Source organism: Nomascus leucogenys, chromosome 13, assembly GCF_006542625.1.
Source record: "Nomascus leucogenys isolate Asia chromosome 13, Asia_NLE_v1, whole genome shotgun sequence".
Classification (NCBI taxonomy): Eukaryota; Metazoa; Chordata; class Mammalia; order Primates; family Hylobatidae; genus Nomascus; species Nomascus leucogenys.
The window spans coordinates 98,278,383-98,299,477 of NC_044393.1; the positions used below are offsets into that span (position 1 = coordinate 98,278,383).

Sequence of the window (21,095 nt, forward strand, 5' to 3'; positions counted from 1 at the left end):
GACAGCCAGAAAGAAGAACTTGAGTTCTTGACCCTATGGAAAGCCATGCCTGCACCACCTAGCTGCGGACTTTCAAGTGGTAGCTTTTAAGCTTCTGGTTTGTTTGCTTCTTTCCATTTTGCTATAATGCTTCGTTATTTTCGTTGTTCAACATTCATTGCCAAACTTGATCACCACTTATTCTAAGATCTTAGAATCCGAAAACTCCTTCAATGACACCTCTTCTGATGTTTACGTGTACTTACTGTTACAGAAAAGGGTTCATTACCCTCATTTTGACCTTAATCTTGTTTACCTCTCTCTGTTCCCATGACCTCAGAGCCACCTTGGGGCTCAGCTATCTGCCTGCCTATTATGGACCCCATGTTTGGCCTCTCAGTCATGATTCCAGCTCCTTTGAGGGCTTGGCCTGTGGTCTGTATACCTCCCTCATGAGCCCTTCTGCTTCTGCGGATACACTTGCCATTGGCCTTTCCCACCTTTGCTCTAGGGGAGCCAGTCTTTGCTGGAGTAAATTGTAGAGCCAGACAAATGGTCCCACTGCAAATCTATGCCAGTCTGACCTCAACCAGTGCCTCTCTCTAATGAGCAATGAGTCTATTCCTTTCTAATTCACCTCTTCTCCATTTCCCACAGTGCCTGGTTCAGGCTTTGCCCTTCTTCCCAAGTAATGATTCCCACCCTACCTCCTTTATTCTCTTTGGATGACCTGTTTTCTACCTGACTGAGAAGACCAAGGTATAGAGTCCCCTCAGCATCCTCTGCTTCTCTACATCTTCACATTCTCCTCATCCCCTCCAGGGTAAGCGACAAAGCCTGGTTTTAACCAATTCCCTGCCAATGGATATTTAGATGGTCTCCAGTGTTTGCTGTGAGGAATTTAAAAACCGCTGTCCATGAATCTCCACATATATGTGTCTTCATGCAATGACAGGAATATTTTTGAAGGACAAATTCCTACAAGTGGTACTCTGTAGAAAATTTTTTTTTTTCTAACTTTATTTTAGGTTCAGGGGTACACGTGCAGGTTTGTCATATTGGTAAACTCATGTCATGGAGATTTGGCGTACAGATTATTTCGTCAGCCATGTACTATGCATATGTATTTTTTCTGATCTCTCCTGTCACCCTCAAGTGCAAGTGCGTAGCGTTCCCGTTCTATGTCCATGTGTTCTCATCATTTAGCTTCCATTTGTAAGAACATGCAGTATTTGGTTTTCTGTTCCTGTGTTAGTTTGCTAAGGATAATGCCCTGCAGCTCCATCCATGTTGCTCCAAAGGACATAATCTCGTTCTTTTTTACAGCTGCATAGTATTCCATGGTGTATATGTGCCACATTTTTAAAAGACTATTATTTTTGGGGTATCTTTTTTTTTTTTAGCAAAAGAAATTTGCTTTTCACTTGACAAATTATCACGAACAGTATTCTATGTCAAATACAAGTCTTCAGACACAGCCACTGGGTCTCCTTTCAGTGCAGGGAAAGGTGGTGTCACCTAGTTACAGTTCTGTCCCCAGCCTAGCACACCTCACATGATGCCCAACAATTGCTACTAAGAGAATTATCTGGATGACCTGAAGGGTCTCTCCATTTATAAAGGTCAACAAGGCCACCAGGGTGTCCTTAGCCAGAAGTGATGATGGAGAAAGAAGTATTAGTGACAGGAGGGAGGCCAGAGTTCAGAGGAACAGAACTGGCCTGGACATCCAAACCGGCAGAGCTGGGTCTTGCTCTTGTTGTGTCAACACATGAAAATTGTGTTAATTACACTATCCTCCTATGACTGGGTGTATGGCTCAGGGGTAGAGCATCTGACTAGAGATTAAGAGGTCCCTGGTTCAAATCCAGGTGCCCCCTACCCTGTTTTAATCACCGAAGTGGGTCCTGGGTCATAAGCTCCACCCAATCCACCCACTTGGGGAAAAATGACATAGCCTATCTAATCCCTGATGCATAGCATCTCTAAAGTGCAGACTCAATAGCCCTCAAATGATTTTATGGACTTTAAAGTTTGTAAGGCACAGACCCCTGCCTCCTGCAGCCCTCTGGGTACCACTCCAGCACTTTTGCAGAGTAGTCCAAAATCTCCCCAAGGACATCCACGTGATCCCCAAGAGGGCTGGGCCATGTCTCTAAGTCCTGCTGTATTCTGCACAGCACCCAGCCTCCACTGTGGCACAGGAGAACCTGTAACAGCCACAGTCTCACGCCCGCCTTCAATGGGCATGAGAAATCTAATGAGCTTAGATTTCTGAGCTTAGTGTGCTGCACCCTGGACTTTGGCTCTGTGCCCTCAGGTTCTGGATTTCCCATCTGGGGCTGCTGCAGACTCACACCCTGGCCTACCCAGACCAAGGACTGGGGAAAAGTAGGATGCTGGGAGGCTCTGTGAGACTGCGGGCAAGGAGCGAGATGATGGAGGAAGTCAGCTGGGACTTCTCAGAGGACTGACCTGATGTCATCAACCTCTTCTCTCTCCTCCATGCAGACAGATACAGATCATGGGCTCCAGTAAGAGAAAGGAAGCTGGAGTCAGATTCCAAAATCAGTAAATAAAAATAAGAATAGGTAAAGGGCAAGCCGACTGGAACCTTTTGATCAGTCCTCTAAGGCTCATCTCATTATTATGTGATGAAAACCTTGCAGTCTGTAGCCTTTTGGGTGAGAGGAGCACACCATGGGTAGTAACTGTGGTCTCTCGAGCCCCCTCTGATGGTGGTAGCTAAACAAAGCAAGATGCAGGATGTCTTCTTTTCTGGGATATTCTGATGTTACCCAAATTACTGGATCTCCAGAAGCTTCACAGATGCAGCAGAGCCACCAATAATCCCAAATTATGTGGATATTTCCCACTCCTCCATGTAGTTTCCAGGCAAATAGCTGAAGGGCCTAATCCTTCGGGCAGAAGGATTTACTGTCCATGACTGGATATTTTGGCAGAGTCCTTTTCTCAAGCTTGGCTTCCCTATCATCAAGGGAGGCAGGTTCTTTGAGCAGATTCAGACCTGGGGAATGGGTCAGAGGTCAGGAACCTCCATTGTGCCAGCTATGGTGGTAGTTCAGGTCTACACATCTAGGGGGTCACGATGGGCTCCCCATTCTCAGGCCAAAAATCCTCACCACTGATGAGTCACAGCCAAGACCTGTGTGGCACAGACCACGGAATAACAGCCAAACTTCACTTCGGGCTGAAGTATCACAGTGCTTGGCCTCTGACACCCTAGGATCCTCCCAGCCCCACTGAAATCAGAGGCTCCCTTTCCGCTATCATCCCTCCCACCAGCATCTCTGTCCACAGACAACAGCTACCAGAACTCTTTTTACGAATGTAAAAGCTCCACACACCTACGTTATTTTTCAAGCCAGGTTAAGTCACATGTGATAAATCCACTCTAACTTACCTACCCCCTGAAGCCTACGGATTCTTTCTACATTATAGCAAGAAATCCCTAGTATCTCAAATGCATTTAGAATTGGCCTCCTGTGAATCCAGGCTTAGGTCCACCAACAGAGCAAACAGTTTTATCCCAGCTGCTCTAGCTATGGTATCTTAAATAGAATTTTAATTGGGTACACTCCTAATAAAAAATTCAGGCTCATTTAAAACTACAGTCTTTCTACTTTATGAAGTACTCCAATAATCTGTATCCACACATGGTCTTGAAGTTTTTGCTGACATCCATTAGCCAGCTGGAACTGATTTTGGTATCTGCGTCTTCGCCTCCCAGCAACTGGTGCCCAGGCTCAACTGAGATCTTACTCTCACTGCAGGTCAAGAGACCATGAGGGTGGGGAACCCAATCTCTTGCAGTGAAAACCCTTCCATCTGGGCTGGTTGGCTTTCAGGCAGGAAGAAGCGGCAGGCTTGGAGATTAGGTAGGGTTGGTGATTTGGGATAAATCAAGTTTTCCAAATGCTCCCATAAATCCATCTTACAATTCCTGAAGTTCTGCCCTCTTAATCACTGACCTATTTGCAGCTGGGAGACTGGGGGAAGCTGCCAATTCCATGGACATCAAAGTTTGGCAAGCCACAGGGATCAGCCCTGGCTCTCATTTTCAGCTGTTTCACTTATTCGGTGGCAGGAGATCAGAGAGTTTTGTTATACAGACAGAAAAAGGCCTGTGTTTTAGTCCATGTAGAACACATCATACAGGGTGACACGTGAGCTATCTGCCTTAAAACTGGTAGGACCAGCCATCCTGCCCAGAGGCCACTTAGAATCTGGGAACTACAAATCTGTCCTGATGGAACTGCAGGCAAAAGTTACTCAACTTTTCTACAGTCTGATATGGACTTCTGGATTTCTATCCCCATAAACTACCTAGATTATCATTACCTTCAAGTTTAATGAGGCCAGATTTCCAATTCACATTCCCTTCACGTTTCTGTAATCACTTGTTACACATCCCTGGTACCAGCAAGGGCACTTTGATTAAAGAAGACGTCATCTAAGGTTACTGTAGACACAGGGGGCAATTGCTCACAGGATGGCAAGAAACTCATGCACCTCAGAGAAGCCTGCAGAGCCAGGCTTGTCAAATAGGCAGGACCGGCTGGGTGCGGTGGCTCATGCCTGTAATCCCAGCACTTTGAGAGGCCGATGAAGGTGGAGCACGAGGTCAGGTGTTTCAGACCGGCCTGGCCAAGATGGCGAAACCTCGTCTCTACTAAAAATACAAAAATTAGCTGGGTGTGGTGGCAGGTGTCTGTAGTCCCAACCACTCGGGAGGCTGAGGCAGGAGCATCGCTTGAACCCCAGAAGCGGAGGTTACAGTGAGCCAAGATCGTGCTGCTGCACTCCATCCTGGGCAAGAGAACGAGACTCTGCCTCAAAACAAACAAAAAAACCAGGCAGAACCTCAGCCCACCCTGGCTTGGGAGCCGCCACTGCCACCACAACAGACGCTGGCTGCAGCCTCTGGCCCTACTGCCATTGCCAGAGCTCTGCCATCTCCAGAATGAATTCCAAATTCACCCTGCCTCTATGTAGGATTTATTCAACATTCACAGTCTTGTTTAGGAGAATATAGTTGGCCAAACTGAAGCCATTACCAATTGTGCTGGTTAGTTTTATGCGTCAGCTAGGCACAGTGGCTCACGCCTGTAATTCCAGCAGTTTGGTAGGCTGAGGCATGTGGATCACTTGAGGTCAGAAGATTGAGACCAGCCTAGACAACATGGCGAAACCCCATCTCTACAAAAAAATACAAAAATTAGCTGGGTGCGGTGGTGCGCACCTGTGGTCCCAGCTACTCGGGAGGCTGTGAGCCCAGGAGATGGAGACTGCAGTGAGTTGAGATCACGCCACGACACTGTAGCTTGGGTAACAGAGGGAAACCCTGTTTGTCTCAAAAAAAAATTTTTTTTCCTTAAATATGTCAGCTTGGCTAGGCCATGGTGGCCAGACGTTTGTCCATAGCAATCTGGATGCTGCTGTGAAAGTATCTTTTAGATGTGATTAACATTCAATCTATAGACTTTGAGTAAAGCAGATTACCCTCCAAAATGTGGGTGGGCCTCATCCGATCAGATGAAAACCTTATGAGGAAATGTCTGCTGTCTTCCAAGAAAGGAACTCTGCCTCCACGCTGTCTTCAGGCTCAAGCTGCAACCTCAACTCTTCCCTGTGTCTCCAGACTGCTGCCATGCCCTGCAGACATCAGATTTGCGAGCCCCCACAATGGCATGATCCAATTCCTTAAAATCTCTATGTGCGCGTGCATACACACACACACACACACACACACACACACAGCCCCTATCATTTCTGTTTTCTCTGAGGAACGCTCATTCACACACCAACATTCGGGGGGGGACATATCTGACCTCGTTTTTTCCTTAACCAGAGACAGGATCCTCTTCCACCAAAACTTACACAATTGTGAATTCCCCAAATGAGGCTTGAGATGTGCAAGAAAAAAAAGAGTTTTCTCCAGACCTGTGAGCACTGACTTAGCCTTCAAGAAACTGGGTTTCTCTAGAGCTTCTGGTGTCAGGCAAGGCTTTCTAGTGAAGACCTGACCTGCTTCCTCTCTTTCCTGCTTTGCAGAATGAATCCATGTGTGTTGAAGAAAAGCTAAGAGTAGAACATCCTATCATGATCAGTGAGTGAAAAGATGTTGGGAGAAAAGCTGAGTGTTGGGAGAGAAGCTGAGGCAGGGCTTGCATGTCTGGCTAGACTTGCTGGCTCCTTGCTTCTAGCAATCCCATTATTCGTATGTTTCTCATTCACTTGATACACTGTCTCCTTTCAATCCCCACATCCTCACCACCTGTTTGTTTGAGCACCAATAAAAAGCGTGTGCTCCCAGAGCTCCGGGCCTTCACCGCCTCCAGACTCGCCATGGCCCCCTGGTCCCACTTTCTCTCTCAAACTGTCTTTTTCTCATGCCTTTGACTCCACTGGACTTCGTCACCCCGACCTGGTGTTGGGTCTGATCACCCCAACAAAAGAAAATAGGGAGGGGGCACCTGGATTTGAACCAGGGACCTCTTGATCTGCAGTCAAATGCTCTACCCCTGAGCTATACCCCCATTTAATTGCCTGTCTCCAGTAAGAACTATAAACCTGTATGGCCACACCCTGTATGGCCACACATCATGAGATGTGTACTTGCTTTGTCACCATACAACCCGTTCCTACTCCACACCTGCCTGCCAGCTCTACTTACAACCAGCATCCTTCCTCCTCCAGTGTCTGAATGAAGGCAGGGACATTAAAATCACTGAGGTTTGAAGCCAGAACATCCTTTAAACTCGCCTAGAAGGGCAGGACTCAAAGAATTGGCTGCTCAACAGACCCTTTAAAGGTGAGGCTGGGCTGGGCAGAGCCAGGTAAAAGCAAAAGTTCTTGAGCCCCACTTGAGGACTCCTAAGCCAGACTGTCTGGGAAAGGACCTAGGGACAATGTGTGCTTCTAACCAACTCCCTGCACCATTCTGACTCATGGTTTGGAGACACTGGTTTAATGTGTACCCTTACATGGTACAGATCTAGAAAAAATGACAGTATTTAAAATCATGCCCAAACAAAACACACCTGTTTAATAACCAAGTCACGACTAGAATCCACATTCATGCTAAAGGGCCTCTTTGCACTGAACACTCTGGGGCAGGAGTTGAACTGCCTTTTCCTTTCCTCTTCTTTCCTCTTATCCTCCATTCGCTGAATCCCACAATGTGTCAGACAAAAGTAGTGACCAGAAGACAGGATCCAATCCATGGAAAAGTGGAGAAGTGGGGAATCAGAGAAATCTGTGGTCATTGGGACATGACACAGGATGGAGTGATTGCAAACACGTGGGCAGAGTGAAAGGAAGGGCCAACAAGTGACACCGTCTTGAACCGGGGACTACTTGATATGCAGCCAGATGCTCTGCTCCCAAAATGTGCCCTCTCATCTGTTTAGACTTTCCTGATTGACGCTGTTTCACCTATGTTCCCACGCCCAAGGATCTAATATACATTGTAATTTCTCATCATTTTCAGTGAACCACTGGCAATGGTTCTTCAGACAGACCTTTATCTGGCTTTGAACTTACCCTGTCCTTCCCCATGGACCTATCAGAGGACTTCTAGAAATCTTTCCTGCCTAGAATCCTGCAGCCGCCTCCTCAGTCCCTGTGTGGGGCAACAATTTGGATAATTGCTGTTTAGAGCTGGAGGCTTCCTCTCTCCTTCTCTCCTGCTTCAGTTTTATCTTCTCTTACCTACATCCCATACTCTCTCTCCCCTTCACTTTCACCCTCTGCACAGTGGGGTACTTTAGGCCTTGGCCTACATTTTCCTGACTGTCTTCTCTTCTTCCCTCTCCTCATTTATTAGTCTTTGCCTTTAAAAGGGAGACACCTTAACAGATGGGACCCAGCCCCATGCTGGCCCCAAACCATTAGCTCAGCACAACTGGCAGGGCCAGGAACAGGCATGAAGGCAAATATTTGAGCCCTGACGCTCAGGCCTCCGGTATCCTGAATTAAGACAAGGATCTCTCCCCATTAGGTTGGCAGAAATGTAATTACAGAAACGGGGCAAAGACTAAGGAAACAGGTTCTTCATAGTTAGCTGCTGCTGGGAGCACCGGGTGGCACTGGGGTACCCCTGGGGACAGCAATATGGCAACGGCAGAGACAAAATCAAGCAAGCCTATGACGTGGTGAGGTCACTGCTGGGTCTGTTTTCTGGAGTAGCATCCCCACAGGAGCACAAAGAGACAGGCCCAAGAATGATCACTACAGAATCGCTTGTGAGCGTGAAAAATCAGAAAAAGCTTAAGTGCCAATAAGTGGATGAATGGAAAATAAGTTACAATATAGTTGCTTCTGGAAAATTAAGGATCTGTTAAAAGGAATGAACTTGATCTACATGTATCAACATGGATAAGTCTGAAATACAGAATAATGAGTGATAAATACGATGACGTCTATGTAACGTTTCAAAACACAAAAATCCATATATTGTTCACAATTACCAATGCACACAGTAGACGTTTTAAAATGTGGACAGAGGGTGAGCGCGGTGGCTCACATCTGTAATCCAGCACTTTGGGAGGTCAAGGCAGGTGGATCACGAGGTTAGAAGATCAAGACCATCCTGGCTCACACGGTGAAACCGTCTCTAACAAAAATACAAAAAATAGCCGGGCGTGGTGGCATGAGCCTGTAGTCTCAGCTACTCCAGAGGCTGAGGCAGGAGGATTGCTTGAACCTGGGAGGCAGAGGTTGCAGTGAGCCAAGACCGTGCCACTGCTCTCTAGCCTGGGCAACAAAGTGAGACTCGGGTAAAAAAAAAAAAAAAAAAAAATGTGGCTAGAAAGGATAAACAGACAATTCAGAACAAGTGGACAAGCGGCTGCCCTAGGGAGGCCTGGGAGACTTAAATGGCATCAAAAATCCGTTATTTTGCACACACACATCACACACATACACACACACGTTTTAAATTACACAGCATGGCATACATTCAGCAAATAGTTATTGAATTTCTACTCTATGCTCAGCAATATTCCAGGTGCCTAGAATGAATATACGAAGAAAACAGCTAAAAAGTCTTTGTACTTTTGAAACTGACATTCTAATGAGGGAGACCTGACATACAATGAATCTATAAATAGGAAACATATATATTACGTGAGGCTGTCTAACACGGAAGACCCAAAGCAGGAAAGTAGGCCCGGAGTCCTGGGTGGGGAGGGCCTGCAGTGTCGATGACAGGAAAGGCCTGCAGGTGGGACCTGCCTGAGGAGCACTCCCAGCAGAGGGCACTGCAAAGGCCCTGGCACAGGGCAGAGGGAACAGCACCAGGGATGGTGCAGCTGGGCAGAGAGTGAGAGAAAAGTGGAGGAGGTGAGCCGATGGTGCGGGTCAGATGGAAGGCCAGGACTTGGGTCTAAAAGGGATCACTCTGCTGGGCTGAGACGAGACTCTGGGGGATCAGGGCAGGGGCAGAGGGGCTGGCAACAACCTCAGCAAGAGACGATAAGCCTGGGTGTCAGAGTGGAGGGGACGAGGTGTGGACAGACTCTGGGCAAACCTGGCAAGGCGGGCCAGTAGGGCTTCTGGTGGAGCGGATGGGGATGTGGAGGAGGAGGTCAGAGAGGACTCCTGGGGTTTTGCCTGCAAATGGAAGGATGGAGCTGCCATTTACTGGGTTGGGGAGAATGTGGGAGGAGCAGGCTATTCAGAGAAGACAGGAGCTCAGCACTGGGAATGTTTAGGGGGAAGTCTATGAGACACTCAGGTGGAGATGCAGGCCAAGCAGCTAGATGTGCGGAATTTAGGGCAAAAACTCAGGTTTGAGGCACACATTTCTAGATGGTACGTGTGGCCCCAAGACCCTGGGAGACGATGGGAGTGAGGAAATGCAAGTAGAGAGGGGGTGTGAAAAGCAGGGGCACTCTGGGGCTGAGAGGCTCTACAGGGCAACAGGAACCAGCGAAGAGAGAGCAGTGAAGGTGGGTGGCAGGTGAGAGGAAAGTGAGCGACATGGCAAGTGTTACGAACAGGCCAAGTAAGAAGACAGACCATTCAGCACCACGGAGGGCCCTTGGTAACCGAGGTTGGAGAGGTTTTGGTGGAGGGGGTAAGAGAGTGGGAGGAAAGGGGCAAGAGACAGCAACCACAGATGTACCCAAGGGGTTCTGCCACGAAGCGGAGCAGAGAAGCAGGCCGTGGCTGTAGGGGTAGAGGTCAAGGCAGGATTGACTGTGCTGCCCTTGAGAAGCTGGCATGGGGTGGGATGCAGCGCCAGGTGGAAGTGGGGCTTTGGCTGGAGAGTCAACAGTTTAGCAGTCACAGGACTGAAGGCAGAGAAAGGGGCACAGGTGCAGGCAGATGGCATGGGGAGGGCTGTGCAAGTGAGTGGTGTATTTCTCTTTAATTAAAAAAAGGGAGTTAAAAATGTGAAACCAATCTCAGCTGTGGGCCATACAGAAACAGATGAGCTAAATTTGCCCATCAGCCACAGTTGGCCGGCCCCTAGGCTAGGGAAGCACGGTGTGACTGCGCGGCAGAGCACCCACTGAAGTCACTGGGCGTGGATGTCACGTGACACCAGCAGCCAGCTTATGTGGTTCTCTGCAGCCACGTGCAGCTGTTTGACTGCAGGTGCAGAATACCAACGGATTTCACCAGGTGGATACAATAAACAAAACAAGGGCAAGGGCACTGAGGCTGTGTGCAAAGGGAGACCACAATGGTGGGCATGGAGGGAAATGAGGAGTGAGGGCAGTGAAAAGGCAGCAAGATTGATGGCTTGCAGGTCTTGAAAGACTGGAAACTGCTGGAATCAGGACACCAGACAGGGAATTGAAGGGACAGCAGGAGGCGGCCAGGGACTGGTGTGCTGGAGATGGAGATGCTGGGTGTGGGGCAGTCACTGTCATCACAGTCATGGATGGCCATGGGATGGGTGGAGGGGGCACAGGACCATCAATAAGAAGGCTGCCATGGCCAAGACTGAGGGCAGGAAGAGTGATGAGAAGAGAGGGAAGGTCTGCAGAAGCAGCAAAAAAGATGAGGCCTGAGACCCAAAGGCAGGGTCTCTAGAGAGGGAGTGAGGCTGGCAGAGATGCAATCATGTGAGGCGAGGACCCTGTCCCCGGTGGGCCTGGGCTCAGAGGGAGGCAGGGAAGAGGATGACAAGCACTCAGAGGGCTGCAGTCCCCTGGAGTTCAGTCCGAGCAGGGAACACTCAGGACCTGGCGGGTCTGCTGAGCCCTGAGTCCCACAAGGCTCAGTGGAGGGATGTGCAGGAGGTGAGAAGGGAAGGTGAGATCTCACAAGGGGACGGGCCAGGCCCAATGTGGCAAGGGATGAGCTGTGATTCTCGGCTCCTTGGAAAAACAGGACAGGGATAAAGGCCACACAGGATCCCTGCCGACAGGCTCAGGATGGACAGTGGAGTTTGTGTCTACTCATCTTGTCTACTGGTGGGTAGAGGCCACGGACGCTGCTGAACATCATACGATGCAGCCAGAGAGTGTTATGGGGTCTTACCAGCAACCAGCATATTTCCAGGCCCCTCTTTACTCTGATTTAATGATGCTGTGGAAGTGAGGGAAGCCTCCACACATGGTGTAAATACAACGAAACCCACCCACCCAGAACCTCCCACCCAGGCTAGGAAGCTGGACACGCACGGGTTGTAACCCTCTTTTCCAGCCCATAAGTATCTGTCCTCGGCCATCTTTATGTCCTCTAGCGCTCAGCACTGTCCTTGCCATCTAGAAGATTCTCAAAATGCATCTGTAGAACTAAACTGTCAATGTCCTGATGACGACGGGCAAGCGGCCAGTTCAGAACATGCTTCTGCCCTCAGGGAAGTGCAAATCTGACTGAGATGAGATGATGAATATGGGGGATGCGTTTAATTTCACACAAGTGGAGCACAGGAGGGCCTCTGCGGATCACCACCTTTCTCAGTGTCAGACGAAAGGGAAAACCAAGGCAGGTGGGATGGTCAAGGGTGGGTCTTCTGGAGGAATCAGAGGTTGAGCCTTGCAGAGATGTGGTCTCCCTCGTCGAATGGCCCAGCGGGTCTTCACTTCAGAAATTTGGTTTTTCTCCTGTGTCCATCTGTCCTTCCCTTAACTTTCAAAGATGCTGACTGGCTCCAGGGAAATCTGAGACACTGACATCTGGTAACCAGATTCACCTTAAATAAATGTGTGCTTCTAATCATACCAAACCATAAGGCTGACCAATGGATTTATGTTCTACAACTGCTACTGGCTTAAATTAAGGTTGAGTTCGGACGCGGTGGCTCATATCTGCAATCTCAGCAATTTGGGTGGCCAAGGCGGGCAGATGGCCTGTCAGGAGTTTAAGACCTGCCTGGCTAACATCAGGGGTGAAACCGTCTCTACAAAAATACAAAATTAGCTGGGCATGATGGCAGGTACCTGTAATCCCAGCTACTCAGGAAGCTGAGGCAGGAGAAATACTTGAACCCAGGAGGCGGAGGTTGCAGTGAGCTGAGATCATGCCACTGCACTCCAGCCTGGGTGACAGAGCAAGATTCCATCTCAAAAATAAATAAATAAACAGACATTGGTTCTCGGAAGCAAGGCTGACTTTTTGCAAAGCTTTGAATTAATTTTGTTTTCAATACACAGCTGCCCCTTGAACAACATGGGTTTGAACTATGCAGGCTTATAAGTGAATTTCCTTCTGCCTCTGTCACCCCGAGACAGTAAGACCAACCCCTCCTCTTCCTCCTCAGTCTACTCAATCTGAAGATGACAATGAGGATGATGACCTTTATGATGACCCACTTGCACTTAATTAGTAAATATATTTTCTTTTCCTTATGATTTTCCTAATTAACATTTTTTCTCTAGCTTACTGTAAGTATACAATACATAACATATACAGCATACAAAATATGTGTTATTCCCTGTTCATAGTATCAAGGCTTCTGGTCAATAGGAGACTATCCGTTAACTTTTTGGAGAGTCAAAAGTTAGACGTAGATCTTCAGCTGCGTGGGACTGGGGGCTGGCGCCCCTGGCCCCTGTGTTGTTCAAGTGTCCACTATGCTCCTGACTTCCCTCTCAGTGTCCTCCTCTCCCTCCCCTCAACGTGTGCCCTGCCTTTGTCTCTTCCTAAAAAATTAGGTTTGTCACCTGTCTCCCTGATAGAAAGTGTTCGTTTCTGGAGCATTAGCTGAGTAAGACATTAAAACTCAACTATAAAAAACTCAAGACATAAAACCTGTAAGTTTCGTGTTTCTCCTCCGCTCTCTCTGGAAAGATCACACCCTTCCTGGCCTTTCCGTCTCTGTTTCCCGCACATCACCTGATGCCTCCCTAGTCTTCTCCCAGCCCTTACCTGGACTGGGGTCCACAGGAACATCTGGAATCTTGGGGCCAGGGCAGCGCCAGTTGCAGGGCTCCTTCCCTTGTCCAATCTGGGAGAGGACCTCGGGCTTGGAGATGGCATAGTCTGAGGAAAGACAGAAGGTTAGTTTTTGTCACATTCCAGTCAGAGCTGAGGACAGTCAGCCCGGAAAATCAACAATGGTCTAGAAACGAAATCTCCTGATCGTCATAGCACAGTAGCTCTCAACCACGGCAATTTTGCTCCCCGGGGACATTTGGCAAAGTCTGGAGACAATTCTGGTTGTCGTGCTCAGGGCTGTGGGAGAGGTGACTAGCATCTGGAGGGTAGAGGCCAGGGCTGCTGCTCAACATCCTATGATGCAGAGGATGCCCCCGACACACAGAATCACCTGGTCCCAAATGTCAACAGTGCCGGGGTGAAGAAACTGCCACAGAGCGTGCACGTTAAACAGCAGTGCACTTGTGCTGATGAAACAACCTCACGTCTGCACCTGCTCCCGTCCTGTCTAACAGGTCTCACTGCCCTTGGCTCCAGGGTCACATAGAAACCATCAGGAAGAGGAAATCAGCCCAGGAAGAAAGAGTCCAGGCCCTTCCTGGGCAGGGTCAAACAAGGAGAGCAGCAGTAGCCCAAGAAAATGAGGGAAGTGAAGTTTTGAGGCATGAAGAAAATGTCAGCTGCAAGCAGCACCATTGGCCCATGTTCTCCACTGACCTCAAGACATGTTGCCGTAAGGGCCACGCGTATCTGTAGAAGAAGGCTGAATTAGAAAGAGTCTTTCTCAAATGTGAGTCGATTACTTACTGGATCTGAGAGCAGGAGGGGTCCTTCCCGCTCCAAGTCAGTACCAATAGAAAGGTCCATACCCTGGACGTGTGTAGGAAGAGAAGCCACCACCTTTCTCAGCTTGGCATTCTGAGGCCCTGCGCACAGGGCGAAGGGAGCTTTTAACTCCATCACCCAGGGCTCATCTTTCACAGGAGGGAACAACTCTCAAGGTCAACGCTTCTGGTGATTTACATATCATTGTCATGAAAACAACCACGTGGAGAGAGAAGTACAGGGACTTCCAAAATCCAATGATGAGTGTCAAGCCTTACCCAAAGAGACCAGCGTCTCGCAGTTGCCCCTCATCACATGCTTGTAGAGCTCCTTCTGCCAGTCCTCCAGCTTGCCCCACACTTGCTCAGAGAACTACACAGCCACATCATCAAATGTCATAGGCACCTGAAACCACAAGTGCCACACTCGCTAACCCACACGCTCACAGGCTTGGCCCGCGGCCTCCCCAACCCCAAGGCGTCCCAGGGCTACCTTGGGGGACTCCCCCTTGCTGCCCGGGGGCAGCCGCAGGATCCAGAAGTTCCTGTTGCGCAGCAGGTTCTCCACGTTTTCCAGCCGCCTCTGCAGCAGCCCGTACTCCTGCAGCAGGGTCCCCAGCACGGCCCACTTGCCCTCCAGCTGGTTCCCGAACTCCACAGCTGTCTTCTCGCAGTCGGCCAGCTTCTTCTCAGCCATCCCGGTTCGACCTTCTAGGGAAAGCAGGCGAGCAGCCTGCGATTCAATCTCCCTCTCCATGGCCTGAATCGTGGCTGCCATCGTCCACGGAGAAATCTTTCAGAAACAAAAGAGAAACTGGCATCATTCATTCCATCCACTGTCTTCATTGAGCCCCTCTCTCCCTAGGCACGGGGGAGCTGGGCTGGGAGCCCATAGGTGTGGACAAGTGGGGCTATCCTGCACCATATGCCAGATCTCAGGTTGGCAATGCAGACCCTTATCACGGTGCTTACCACCCTACACAGTAATTTCCTACCCACGCCTACACTGTGGGCTCCCTGAACATGGTATTGCACCTTTCAACACCACGGTCCTTGACACATGCCTGGCACTCAGAGCAATTTTGCTACGTATACTGTGACTTAGCATTGCTCGGTATTTTAGTGGGGAAATGGTAAACTGCAGATTTACTAGAGCCCAGCCTGTACCTCCCCTCATGATTACACAGGAACTGTCTACTGACGATAACTCAGCAAAAAAACAAACAAACCACAGCTCGTTCACTGAAACGGCACAAACAAGAGTACTGCTCATTTTTTTTAAAGCATCTTATGTCCCCTTTTAATAAACATAAAAATCTAATGGCCAGTTCCTCTTCCCCCAGGACAGTCTCATTTTGTCCCCTTCCCATCTGCCCCTCCCCCACAAGCTAAAATCCCCATGATTGCAAATCTCCATCAGTCCAGAGTTTTTTGACACTGCCTGAACCCTAGAAGATTCTTTCTCTTTCCCAATTCCCACCCCCTCAAGGTAAAAATGATGGCCTCGATCATTTTTGTAGCTGTACTAGGAGTGGTGACATATAGTCTGGTGAGGAAAATGGACATATGTCACAAACTTATATTTATATATGGGCAAAAACCATCTTAATCCGAGATGAGGGGCTTCCCTGTCCTTGGAAACATTCACATGGCGTATCAGTGACTGGCAGCTGGGGACAAGGAAGAAGGAGCTCATTTTGCCTTGGGTGGGGAGCTGGACTACTTGAGCCACCCACATCTGAAAGTGGAACCTACAGGGCAGAGAGGAGCTCCTGGTATCCATGCCCAAGGATCAACACCTCCTTACAACATTCTGCAAAATAATGCCTCAACAAAAGGTTGGCGATTATTTGCAAAATGAAGAAGTGGCTACTAGAAACCAGTGTGGATTCACTTAGGGAAAGTCACTGAGAAATACAATGTGAATAGATACCTTAAAAAATAGAGACAAAAGGAGAGTTTGAGCAGAAGCAGAAAAAAACTTGTCCAGGACAGTACTCAAGGGCCTGTCTGGCTGTTTGGAGGGAAACAGGACCCAAAGAAGGTAGAACTCTAAGAGGTCTTCAAGGCTGGGATGTTCTGGACAACCTGAACTGTTTCTAGGCAAAAACCCCAATGTGGGTGGGAGTCTTGCTCTCAAGGAGTAGGTGGTCCTACAAGTCCGGGTGGGCCTGCTTGGTTCTGGGTTTGAGTTCGCCCTCCACCTAAGGCCACTGTTCCCTCACCTCTCCTTTCTTAGATCAGTCCCTGCCACGTGAAGTCAAAGGCCAAGAGTTTACTCCAGAAGCTTCAACTGGTCACCAGCTCCCCATCCACTGAAATCCTACCGATCCTCCACGTGCATTATTACAGTCTTTGTGTGGCATGAAAGGGACCTCTGCATAAACTACTTTATTAAGAAAATATTAGTCTTTTACAGATGGATAACAAGGTGCCTGGGTTTCTTACAATTCTGATGGGGCCAGGAAACTCTGTGTAAGGCCTTCACACTATGTGGTGGGAGGTGGCGACTGTGCACTGCTCACTCCAGCCCAGCTTCTTACTGACAAGTGGCTGGAATATGTGGGGCTGTCCTTAGACTCCTGCCGGGAAGCCGAAACTCTTTGCTTGAGAGGAGCTGATGGTAAGAAGAGCCCGATCCCTCACTGGCCGCCCACCCGCAGGATGAAATCCAGGCATGCAAGCCCCTTCCTAGTCTCTCTCTGCAGACTCCTTTCCCACTGCCTCCAAACCAAAACCATCTTCTCCAGGCTCATGGACTCCTTTCGGTGCCTGCACACGCCCTGCACTGTCCCGTCTCTCTACACCTTTGCCCAGGCACTCCTCCCTCCCTGGAAGCACCACCGGTCTAGCTGGGCGGGAAATCCTAGCCTTCCCTAAAAGCTCGGCTCAAATCACAGAGGCGCGGGGCATCAGGCCAGGAGGGGTGAGCAGCGGTACCAAGAGGCCCCCTGACACTCCTTCCCTCGGAGCCCACCGCAAGCTTCCACCTGGGCGCCCTTTTCTGTTTTGCACGATTGTTGCCCGCGTACCTGTCTGCTTGGTCCTTGAACACACAGCCACTGTGTGTCTTTTCACACTTCCAGGTGTGCGAGCCTGGGCAAGTTAACTTCTCTAAGCCCCAGGTTTTTCTTTTGCATGACAGTGATAACACCGGTACCCATCCCACAGGCTTGCTGTGAGGACAGGAGGACAGACTAAGGCCTCAACAGGGCTTGGTGCAGTACCTGGCTCTATATTCCCTTCCGCGCCGAGCCTGGGGAGCTGGGCACGTAAGGGGTGTCGGTAGACGCGGATTCGAAGCCGCACAACTCCCAGGTACCACTAAGCCACAGGGAGGAGCTGGGGGAGGGACCCACAGGCCGAGCGCCAGGCAGAAAAAGGAGCCTCGGGTGCGGGGGACGCAGATGTAGGGTTCAGCGGCTGGGGCGGGGGCAGGAAGCCCCGGAGGGCCTTGGGTCGGCCCGGGGCGGGGACAACCGTTCCGCCAGCGCTCGGGCTCGGCCCGGAGTGGGGGGCCCGGCTGGCAAGCGCAGTAGGCCCCGGCAGACCCCGCGGCCCTGTTCCCCGGAGCCCCAGGCGCGGTAGTACAGCCCGGCTCGTGGAACCCCCGTGTGCCGGGTCGCCCGGGGCATCCAGGCCGCGAGTCCGTGCGCGCGCTGGTCGCCCTTACCGGAGCTGCGGCCGCCTCCTCCATGGCCCTGCGCTGTCCCCCGCGGCCCGGATAAAGTCGTCGCCGCTGCTGCGCGCGGTCCCACGCAGGCCCTGCCTGCCAGTGCTCTCCGCAGGCTGCACCCGCCCAGCCCTGCCTCCGCCGCCGCTGCTCTTCCCGGCGCCGCCCGCAGTCGCGTCAACGCCTTTAGCGCCTGGCGGGTCCGCACTGTACCCTGGGAGCCGGCGCGGCCGACGAAGGCACATGAGGCTTCCTGGAGGCAGGCAGCCGCACAGCCCCACCTGCAGCTCCGGAGGCGAACTGCAGGCGCGACGCCCGCCTGGCCCGCGACCCGGAGCTGACCCCGCGACCCCTGGCCGACCCCTCGCCCCTTCCCCGACTGCCGAGTGTGCGCGCGCAGTCACTGCGCTGGACCCGCGACCCAGGCCGAGGGACTCGGTTACCAAAAGAGTCCCCCTCATGAGACCCGCCTGGCCGCGCCCGCGGGCGAGCCGGGGCCTCCACGCAGGGCCCTCCCCGGTGACCGCGGGCAGTGCGGCCCCCTCGCCCAGCTGGGCCCCGGCGCGGCCGAACAGGCACTTCTGCCGCCCGAGGTCCTGGGCCTGGAGGTTTGGGCTGTTTTCGGGGGGCAGCTGTAACTCATCCCCATCTGTGTTTGAAGTGGAATAAATACTTCGAACAATAGGAATATACCAGTAGACGCCACTTAGCATTTTCTACCATGTGTTTATTACAGTAAATATTTTTTAATGGCATGAGCAATGGAACGCAATACCATCATTGAACATTATTTTGGGGAAGAACTTGGTATGGACAGATGTTCATGATATTTTAAGAGAAAAAACCTGTCCAGAACGATCCTGTTTTTGTTTTAAAATTAACACTTTAAAACAATATATGGCATCATATGTAGCATTATATACTGTGTATATGTGTATCTATAGTTTTGAAAGTTTGGAAGCAAACATGTCAACAAAGTCGTTTTCTTTAATGGAGCACAGGCCGTTTTTATGCATTTTATTTTTCCAATTCATGTTTTCATTTTTCAATAACAAGGATAGTATTTTTAAACAAGGAGAGAAAAATAAAAATGTAAAAGTCCTTAAGAGGCTGGGGATGGAGGGCGCCTTGAACGGGGGCCCCCACGTGGTTACAGAGGCCCATTGCCTTTCAGATTCCTAGGCTGAGTGGGGCTCTTTCCAGCTGGGGAAACTGCGACATGGGGTGCGGAGTCTGTGGGGCTTGCCAGGCCTAGGGACTGGGATCTGAACATTCTCCCCTAGTTTCTCTTCATCAGCGTGGGCTGTATGTTCAGTACAGCCCGGGCATCATCCGGGTTGCATTCTTGTTTGTGTATAAAGATGGAATCGCCCCAGGAGTCGTGTGGGGGAAGACCTTACTCATAGTGTTGCCAATGCTCCTGCGTCCGACTTGCTTCTTCGGGTCACAGGCACAACCTAGCTATTCTCCGATGCCTCTCATCTCTGGGCGATTGTCCCTCAAATGAGGGGGTTTAGAGATTTGCTGCCTGGAGCCCTTGGCATCATTTTGTCTTTTGGAGTAAATCCCACAAAGAGTAAAATCACCCTACTCACCCCATGAGCTGTAGGAGAATGTCCCTGGACCTGCCCCAGGTTTTTTCTGTTTTTTTTTTCCCTTCAGCTCTTCCACATGATTCCTTCCCCTCTCAAGTAACACATCTCCTCTCATAGGGGTGGACTCGTGTTTTATGGGTCTGAAGCTTGTGTAATCAGGAAGAACATTATTAAGAAAAAGCCTCATAAAATTACAAATTTAGAAGGAGGCACAGAGCTGGTGCAGGGAAGGCACTCTGAAGCTTCCTTAGCTTCACTGTAATGTCCTGGATTAAAAAAAAAAAGCCAGCAGGGACATCAAACATACCCAAGCCTTGTCTAGGCTGGGACGTGTGCACCAGGGAGATTGTAGGGGGAACTGGAAATCAGGAGACCTGTCAGTTCTGTCATTAACCAGTCGAGATCCTTGGGCAAGTCAGTCAGCCCTTGCCTCACATGTAAAGTGAGGAGATGGGACTAGATCATTCTGCAAATGTCCCTGAGTCCAGCCTTCCTTTCACCACTTGATACGGGACCCAGTAGAAGACCACTGCTTCCTCTCTCACTGTGGCCTTCTTGTGGGTCACCCTGCATAATAATTTACCTCTATTATCAAGACAACAATGTGTTGGCAAGTCCCTGCCATGTTGCCTGGAAGAGCTACTCCCGGATTACCTTGGAAAAGCGGCTTATTCCTGTTTGAGGAGACAGAGGTGTTATCTCCATGGCAATATGGCCCCTAGGGAAACTAGTGCTTTCATGGTGTGTCCTGGAGGACGTGAGCAGTGGGGCAAAGTGCAGTCTGGACTTAAGTGACCATCTGTGTGTCCCTTGAAGGAATTTATCATCATCATAGAAATCACTGTGGAATTCAGTGTTTCCCAGGTCCTCGGACCAGAAGTGGAGAGGAGTGGCTGGCTTTGCTGCCTTCTGAGAAGGTTGCCAGGGCTACAAGGCAAAAGGCCTGTGGGTAAAGGAGACAATTCCAGTAGGAGGAAAAGACAGTTCACAGAAGGGACAGTTTACCAGCTCCTGTGACAAGAGGAGAGGCAGGGCCTTGGCATAGCTGAGGAGGTGAAAACAAGCTAACCGAAGTGTTACTCCATGTGTTCCTTCTAAGAGAGACCGGGCTCTGCTTGCCATCAGAAAGGTCACGTGGGAGGCTGGACGCAGTGGCTCATCCCAGCACTTTGGGAGGCCAAGGCAGGAGGATTGCTTGAGACCCCAAGTTTCAGACTAGCCTGAGCAATATAGTGAGACGCCTGCTCTACAAAAAAATAAAAATAGAAAGTATTAACTGGGTATGGTGGCACACACCTGTGGTCCCAGTTAGTTGAGAGGCTGAGGTGGGAGGATTGCTTGAGCCCAAGAGTTGGAGGCTGCAGTGAGCTATGATTGTTTCACTGCACTCCAGCCTGGGTAACAGTATAATACCCTGTCGCTTAAAAAAACAATGAAAGAGTCAAGTGGGGTTGTTCTCCTGCAGCATTTTTTGGTCCTTGAAACTAGGTTAACATTGGTCCTTTTAAGGCTTTTGGGGATTCCAAAATCTACTCAGCTACCACCTTCTCACTATTTCTTGGAGTTGCTCCTTCTCCATCATTCTCCATGTATATTAACTGAAGAAGTGGAGCTGGAAGAATCATCTTTTGTCCTAGATTGCAGTTGTGTTGAAAGTGCCCTGAA

General features: G+C 50.0%; 2 non-coding genes across 2 annotated transcripts; one reads left to right on the top strand and one right to left on the bottom strand.

The window, feature by feature from the left end:
• The first annotated feature begins 1,787 nt into the window (after positions 1–1,787).
• Positions 1,788–1,859, top strand: TRNAS-AGA. The gene has a single exon. It is a non-coding gene; the product is annotated as a tRNA-Ser (tRNA).
• A 4,608-nt stretch (positions 1,860–6,467) lies between these two features.
• Positions 6,468–6,539, bottom strand: TRNAC-GCA. The gene has a single exon. It is a non-coding gene; the product is annotated as a tRNA-Cys (tRNA).
• Positions 6,540–21,095: the final 14,556 nt, after the last annotated feature.